This window comes from Capricornis sumatraensis, chromosome 2 (genome assembly GCF_032405125.1).
Source record: "Capricornis sumatraensis isolate serow.1 chromosome 2, serow.2, whole genome shotgun sequence".
NCBI classification, from domain to species: Eukaryota; Metazoa; Chordata; class Mammalia; order Artiodactyla; family Bovidae; genus Capricornis; species Capricornis sumatraensis.
The window spans coordinates 80733491-80742034 of NC_091070.1; positions in this window are offsets into that span (position 1 = coordinate 80733491).

Genomic DNA, 8544 nt, shown 5'->3' on the forward strand with positions numbered 1-8544 from the left:
AGGTAAATACAAAGAAAAATCACCCTTGATTCCACATTGCACCACCCAGAAATACACACTGCTACCTGGTATATATTCCTACAGTCTTACATCTGTTCATAGTTAGACCTAGTACATATTCTTCTCAAAAATCAGATTGTCATGTTTATACTAGTTTCTCAATGAACACATCCTGAATATTTTTTCATTTTATCAAATGCATTTTTTTCCCTAATATCATTTTGAATGGCTGCATACCGTTCTATTACATGAACCTGCTTTATCAAGTTGGGGTATAAATTAGATGAACATTTCACAAGCATTTTTCTTTAACCACTTAAGCCCATCTGAAGTAAAAAGAAATACAGTATCTCTCTTGAGTTCATCCTCTACCCTGAACTGCTCAAGCAAATTTCTTGAAAGGGTGGTACATCCAAGGCCAGGTGATAAGAGCACTGGAGCCTCTGATTGCGGGACTTCTGCTGCTACTCCCAACGTGTCCCTGTAGAACGTGGTCCTGTACAGTCTCAGCATCTTTGTCCACCAATGCAGTGACGTCCTCACTGTCCAGATTTCTAAGAGATCTCTAAGGTAGTCCTCCAATGGAGGTAGGCCCTCCATGTGCCAAAGCGCCTAGGAGGGAGGGGCTTCCAGCTCTATACACACACAAGCCAGAACCCTGACAATTTAGCACTTGGCTCTGAGTTTGGACAGCCTATCAATTCCCACCACCAGTGGACCTCGTTCAGAACAATTCTTATCTAGTAGAGAGAGTCTGACCATGTTGATCTCGAAAGGGAAGAAGTTAGATGTTTCCAGTCCTTTCCTTTTGGAGGCTTTTGCGTGCATGCTTGCATGCTAAGTCACTTCAGTCGTGTCCAACTGTTCGCGACCCTATGGACTGTAGCCCGCCAGGTTCCTCTGTCCATGGGGATTCTCCAGGCAAGAATGCTGTAGGGGGTTGCCATGCCCTTCTTCCCCAGTCAGGGATCAAACCCGAGTTTCTTACATCTCCTGCTCTGGCAGGCGGGTTCTTTACCACTAGTGCCACCTTGGAGGCTTTTGGCCTGATATCAATTTGCCCTCCTCCTTCTCAGCCACTACTCTTAAGAAGTTAAATGAATTCCTTCAAATTCTCTCTCTGCACTTCAACTTTTCACTGGTTTGTCATGCATTATTTTATTTGCCTCTCATATAACAGAACTGTCTTCTCTTCCAAGCTCAACTCCTGTCTTGCATGGGCTGTTAATATTCCTTCTATCCCCTCCTATATGTCTTCTCTTTATTATTTATTGTGCCTATATCTTGCATCTTCAATCTCTCCCTCTTTACTAAGTTCTTTTCCTACCCAGACAGACAAATTTCTCAAGACTCCAAAACCAACAAGCAAATGAACCCTCTTCCAATCTTAATTTTCCTGCAGCTAAGACCCAACTCTCTCCTTACTTTTCTGGCCAAACTTAAAAAAAATAATTTATTAGAGTACAGTTGATTTACAATGTTCTGTTAATTTTAGGCATGCAGCAAAGTGACTCAGTTATACAGATACATGTATTCATTCTTTTTCAGATTCTTTTTCATATAGCACATAAGTCATTACCCAAACCTCTGAAAAGAAGAAGTGAGAATCTACCCTTACTGTCTTGACTCTTCAACCCATGCACCTGGGCACCTTGGCCATCATCAACTGAGACCACTTTCTCAGAGGTCACCACCAGCCAGGCTCACCATGTGTTCCAGTTTGCCAGGAATAATCCTGGTTTATTCCTGTTGTCCAAGAGTCTTCTCCAAGTGTCCCAGTTTAAATACTAAATGATAAGGTTACCTTACCAGTAACCAACTACAACCAACACAGCCCACGGCTCCACCACAGTCATTCTCCACCATCTGCCAGAACACTGGCCTCTACTGACTGTGCCATTCTTGAAATGTTCCCTTCCTCTGACTTACTTGACACCTCTCTGCTGGTTTCTCACCTCTCCTTTCCACATGCCTGCTCTCATTCACATCCACCGCTTTCACTTTCCCCATAAATGCTGGAGCCTTGCAAGCTTCTGTTGCTCTCATTTAGCATTTACTCTCCTTCTGAATTTCACCCACACCCACAGCTTCAGCTTATCATCCCCGCCTTCGCCCTCAATTCAGTGCAAATCTAAAGACTTCTGGAATCATGGTAGCTTAAATGCAGGTTTACAAAACTACCCTCCCCAAACTTGTCAGAAATGAACAAAAAGAAACAAAAATGAGAGAAAAGGCTGCACCAGGGCTGAAACCATGGCAGGATGCTCCTCAGATACAAAAAAGATTTAAATAGAGACAGACCTTCCTCTTGCCATGATATAAAGATATATATATATATATATATATATACACATATATCCCTCCTAAATTAATTTATAAATTCAAAGTACCAGCATGATTTTTAATATAATCAAATAATTTTATGGTTAATCTGGTAAAAGAAATAGGAGAATTCTAAAAGAGATGAGGAGTAGAGGATAGAGATTCCTTTTTTTAACAAAAAAAGAGAGAGAAGAGTACATGACAGTAATGCGGTGGGCAAGAAATAATACAGGAAAAGCACAAGCAAAGGAAATCGTGGAGCATATATAGACTCCGGAAATGCATATAGAAATGTAGTACATGAGAAAAGAGGCGTTGCTAATTAATGGAGGAAGATGGGTTATACGTGTACATGAAAATGCATTTACAGACAAGAAAATGTATTTCTTGAGGTGGGGAGGAGCTCTTTAAGTATGTTATCTAGGTCAGAGATCATAAAAGCAAAGTCTGATATGCTTCACTTCATAAAAATGAAAATTTCTGCATGACAAACACTCCATAACAAAAGTTAAATAACAAACAGGGTGAGGGGGAATAAGTATTTATAGCAATAGATGATAGAAAAAGGGAGTATTCTCCCCAATATAAAAAGCATTTCTTCAACTGTATAAAGAAAAGATGAAAACTAAATAGAAAAAGGGGGAAAGGGATGAGAAGGGTTTGCAAGTCATTATTTGCCTAATCAGCTACCTTGGATAAAGGCAGGGGGGGTGTAGTCAGCTGGAAGAGCTACAGAACACAAATGTTATCAAACCCTCCCGTCTGGGACTATAAATAAAGTTCCATTAACATCCATCACCCAGAGTTCCTGCTGTTTCTCTTCTGGCACCTACAGGACCTCTGCCCTCTTCCTCCTCTGCCACAAGTATTTCTGGGAGTTCCAAAAAGGGAGCCCACATATGCTGAAGCATCACCCCAGCAGCCACAATCCCCATATGGCTTCTTCAGAATTCTTCCTCTCCTGTCCTAGTTCAGTGCCTGCTGCCAGCAAAGCCATTCCGACAGTGACCTGTGTGTGATTACCACTCTGAGGAGGCATCTCCCTTCCCAAGTTCCCAAAGCCACCATTCCCTGGAGCCAGAGTACACTGGGCTTCCTCTACCACCCAGTAACTGAGGGGTTTAGCCCAACTGCAGAGGAAGACGTGGGGTAGGGGCGTGGGGACAGAGAGGGAGGGTGAAAGGGATGGCATTCGTTTCCCATCACCGCTGGAACAAATGACCACAAACCTGCTGGCTTGAAATAATACGCCTTTGTTCTCCCACACCTCTGCAGGCCAGAAGTCCAAGTTCAGTTTCCCTGGGCTGACGTTGGCAGGGCCGTACTCCCTCCAGAGGCTCTAGTGGAGAATCCTTGCCTTTTCCAACTTCTAGTGCCACATTGTGTTTCTTGGCCTGTGGGCCCTTCCTCTATAGTCAAAGCCAGCAGCATAGCACCGTACTTCAGGGGTCATGCTGTCTTTCTGTTCTGCGTCAATCCTCTTCTGCCTCTCTCTTACATAAGGACACTATAAGAGGTGCTTTTAGGGCCTGCCCAGAAAATAAAAAGCAATCTCCCCACACTCAAGATCCTTAATCACATCTCCCAAGTGTGTTTTATCATGTAAGGTAACATTCACAAGGTTCCAGGGATTAGGACGTGATTATCTTTGGGGACCGTTATTCAGACCATCACAGGGGCAGATGCCTTTTCATCATCTCCTTTCTTCCTAACCCCAACCACCTTCCCCACTTTAGGAAAATCACCTTCATGCATATTTAGAGATGCAAATAAACGGTAATGTTGTCCACACCAGGAGTATCAGATCTCTAGCCTGACAAACCAAGTGCCCCGTGAAGTGGGTTAGGCCACCAGTCCTGAACGTGTATGGAGGGTAGTCGGCTAGTCAGGGCTGCTGAGCGAAGCTTCTGAGGACAAAGCACCCCGCAGGCTGATCACAGAGAGTCACAGCAGAGAGAGCTGGCTGGAGCCCTTTCCTACAGTCCCGTGGCAGATCTTGTCTGTCTCCCCACCAAGTCCTGTCAGCAGCTGCATCTTTGCATGTATCACCTTGCTCCTCTACCATCATTGCTACCGCTCCTTCAGCAACATGCTGAGCCCAAGTCAAGGCTGGAAAGAGATGCAGGTTCGGGCTGATATCTAAGAGTCAACATGGGACAACAGTCCTGACCAGAAACTCCTAAAATAATCCCCAGGGGAGATGGTCCTGAGATAGGCACCCATAAACAAATGGGAGATAGGAGCAAGGGAGCACTGTGGAATGGGGTCTGCCTCCAAAGATTGCCTTTGAAATGCGGTGGGCAATGTTTTAAAGTTATCACCATAATCATCAACAACTGACATCTCCATAATCACCAGCTCAGCCATTAACAACAGAGTCCCCATCACCACAAGCTGAAAGCCTATGAGTGTGCATGGGTGGAGGGTGCCAGGGTAAGGAGGGCATTGCTGAGAGGGAAGTCTGGGGAATTACTGTCAGCCAGGCTAAAAGCAGATTGCTTACCAAGTTAGAGACTGGGTTTTATCCTAATTCCAGAGGAAGTCACTGACGAGTCTTCAGTAAACATAGCCATTTTTACATTTTGGAAAACCACTCTGGCAGCATTGTGGATAATGGATTCTAATAACACAAGGCTGGATGCGGGGAGAACAGTTATGAGGCTGCCGCCATAGCCTAGGCAAGAAATAATCTGAAGTTGTGTCATTGGGCATGGTAAGAAGTAGATATATTTGAGAGATACTTCTAACAGAAAAATAGCAAGATTTTTGAATTGATTGGATGTGGGAAGTGGGGGGTGGAGGAAGACATCAGGAATGATGCCCAGGTTTCTGGCTTTATCCACTGGAAAGATGTTGGCATCATTCACAGAGTGGGAAGAACAGGGGGTCTTTGGAGAAGAGCAGGTGGAAGGGTACTTGTAAGACATCCAAGAGGCCATTGGTCAAACAGGTCTGGAATCCAGGGGAGCGGTCTGGGCTGAAGGCAAGGATGGGAAGGCCTGGATGTGAATGTCCAGGGATACAGATCACACAAGAGAAGAAAGGGCTGGCAACTGACTTAGGAACAATGCCAACAGGTGAAGAGCCAGAAAAAGAGGCCTTCTTCCCTCACAAGGGAAATCAAGGACTGGCCAGAGGTATAGAAAGAAAATCAGAAGATGTATTTCTGAAGTCAAGGGAGGAGAATGGGGGAGGACGAGCAGTCAGCAGCATCCCACGATGCTCAGGGGCCACATAGGAACAGGAATGAAAGGTGGATTTGGCCTTGCTGAAGACACATGTGTAATGAAGCCCAGCCTGTGGGCTAAGGAATGAGTAGTAGTTGGTGTTGTTGAATCGCTCAGTCCTTCTGATTCTTTGTGACCCCACTGACTGCAGCATGCCAGGCTCCCCAGTCTTTAGCTATCTCCTGGAGTGTGCAAAACTTCACACCCATTGAGTCAGTGATGTTGTCTAGCCAGCTCATCCTCTATCACTCTCTTCTCCTCCTGCCCTCAATCTTTCCCAGCATCAGGGTCTTTTCTAATGAGTCAGCTCTTCATATCACGTGGCCAAATATTGGAGCTTCAGCATCAGTCCTTCCAATGAATACTCAGGGTTGATTTCCTTTAGGACTAACTGGTTTGATTTTCTTGCAGCCCAAGGGACTCTCAAGAGTCTTCTCCAGCACCACAAATCAAAAGTATCAATTCTTCAGTGCTCCAACTCTCACATCTGTACATGACTGCTGGAAAAACCATAGCTTTGACTATATGGACATTTATCGGCAAAGTGACGTCTCTGCTTTTTAATATGCATCTAGGTTTGTCATAGCTTTCCTTCCAAGGAACAAGCGCCTTTTAATTTCGAGGTTGCAGTCACTGCCTGCAGTGATTTTGGAGCACAAGAAAATAAAATTTGTCACTGCTTCCACTTTTTCCCCTTCTATTGCCGTGAAGTGATGGGACCAGATGCCATGATCTTAGAGTTTTGGAATGTTGAGTTTTAAGCCAGCTTTTTCACTCTCCTCTTTCATCTTCATCAAGAGGCTCTTTAGTTTCTCTTCACTTTCTGCCTTTAGGGTGGTGTCATCTGTCTATCTGAGGTTCTTGATATTTCTCCCAGCAATCTTGACTCTAGCTTGTGCTTCATCCAGCCCAGTATTTCTCATGATGTACTCTGCATAGAAGTTAAATAAGCAGGGTGACAATACACAGCTTTAACATACTCCTTTCCCAGTTTGGAACCAGTCAGTTGTTCCACATAAGGTTCTAACTGTTACTTTTTGGCCTGCACTCAGGTTTCTCAGGAGACAGGTAAGGTGGTCTGGTATTTCCATCTCTTTAAGAATTTTCCACAGTTTGTCATGATCCACACAGTCAAAGGCTTTAGTATAGTCAACGAAGCAGAAGTAGATGCTTTTCTGACATTCCTTTGCTTTCTCTATGATCCAGCGGATGCTGGCAATTTGATCTCTGGTTCCTCTGCCTCTTCGAAACCCAGCTTGTACATGTGGAAGTTCTTGGTTCATGAACTGCTGAAGCCTAGCTTGAAGGATTTTGAGCATTACTTTGCTAGCATATGAAATGAGCACAATTGTATGGTAGTTTGAACATTCTTTGGCATTGCTCTTCTTTGGGATCAGAATGAAAACTGACCTTTTCCAGCCCTGTGGCCACTGCTGAGTTTTCCAAATTTTCTGGCATATTGAGTGCAACACTCTAACAGCACTTTTTAGGATTTGAAATAGCTCAGCTGGAATTCTATCACTTCCACTAGCCTTGTTCATAGTAATACTTCTTAAGGCTCACTTGACTTCATATTCCAGGACGTCTGGCTCTAGGTAAGTGACCACACCATTGTGGTTATCCAGGTCATTAAGATCTTTTTCGTATAGTTCTTTTATGTATTCTTGCCACCTCTTCTTAATCTCTTCTGCTTCTCTTAGGTTCTTACCACTTCTGTTCTTTATTGTGCCCATCCTTGCATGAAATGTTTCCCTGATATCTCCAATTTTATTGAAGAGACCTCTAGTCTTTCCCATTCTTGCTATTCTCTGGAATTCTGCATTCAGATGGGTATATCTTTCCCTTTCTCCCTTGCCTTTTGCTTCTCTTCTTCCCTCAGCAATTTGTAAAGCTTCCTCAGACAACCACTTTGCCTTCTTGCATTTCTTTCTCTTTGAAATGGTTTTGGTCACTGCCTCCTGTACAATGTTACGAATCTCCATCCATAGCTCTTCAGGCATTCTGTCTACCAGATCTAATCCCCTGAATCTATTCATCACCTCCACTATATAGACATAAGGGATTTGATTTAGGTCTACCTGAATAGCCTAGTGGTTTTTCCTACTTTCTTCAATTTACACCTGAATTTTTCAATACGGAGCTCATGATCTGAGCCACTGTCATATCCGAGTCTTGTTTTTGCTGGCTGTATAGCGCTTCTCCATCTTTGGCTACAAAGAACATAATCAATCTGAGTTCAGTATTGACCATTTGGTGATGTCCATGTGTAGTCATCTCTTATGTTGTTGGAAAAGGGTGTTTGCTATGACCAATGTGCATTCTCTTGACCAAACTCTGTTAGCCTTTGCCCTGCTTAATTTTGTACTCCAAGGCTAAACTTGCCTGGCATGAGTGGCAGTTGAGAAAGGAAGGCAAGTGAAGACCACCCTTTAAGAAGATTAGGGACAGGACAGAAAGTGACAGTGGAGTTCAGGGAGGACCTTTTTTGGAGAGAAAAGATGTGCTTAGGTTTAAATGTGGGTGGGAAGGATCCTGCAGGGAGAGGTTGAACACTGTGGGGAGCTGGTAACTGATGGATGAAGACAAGGTAGATAGGAAAACACAATGGGGTTGCCAGGCGGGTTGCACTGAGGCATCTAGACAATGAACTTGAGCGAGAACAAAGTTGGGTAGCTGTGTGGCTTTTTCCCTGGCCACACAGGGCTGCTGTGGGCCAGAACCTCAGAGAAGGTGGGTGGCTGCACTGACCCAGGGCTGGTGTTTCCAATTTGACAACCAAAAAAGATTGTGAGGCTGGAACAAGAGAGCAGAGGGCACTGGAGGTAAAGGCTGAGATGGTTGGTGGGTCTTGAAGTAGAAGCTGGGGAAGGAAGGGATGAGACTTCCTTCATGTGGGATGTGGACAGGGCTCACTGTACCATCAAAAAGCAGGTGTGAAGGGAAGATCCAGAGAGGGTGGAAGGAGCGGAGGCTGAGGTCAGACCAGGGAGCCTGA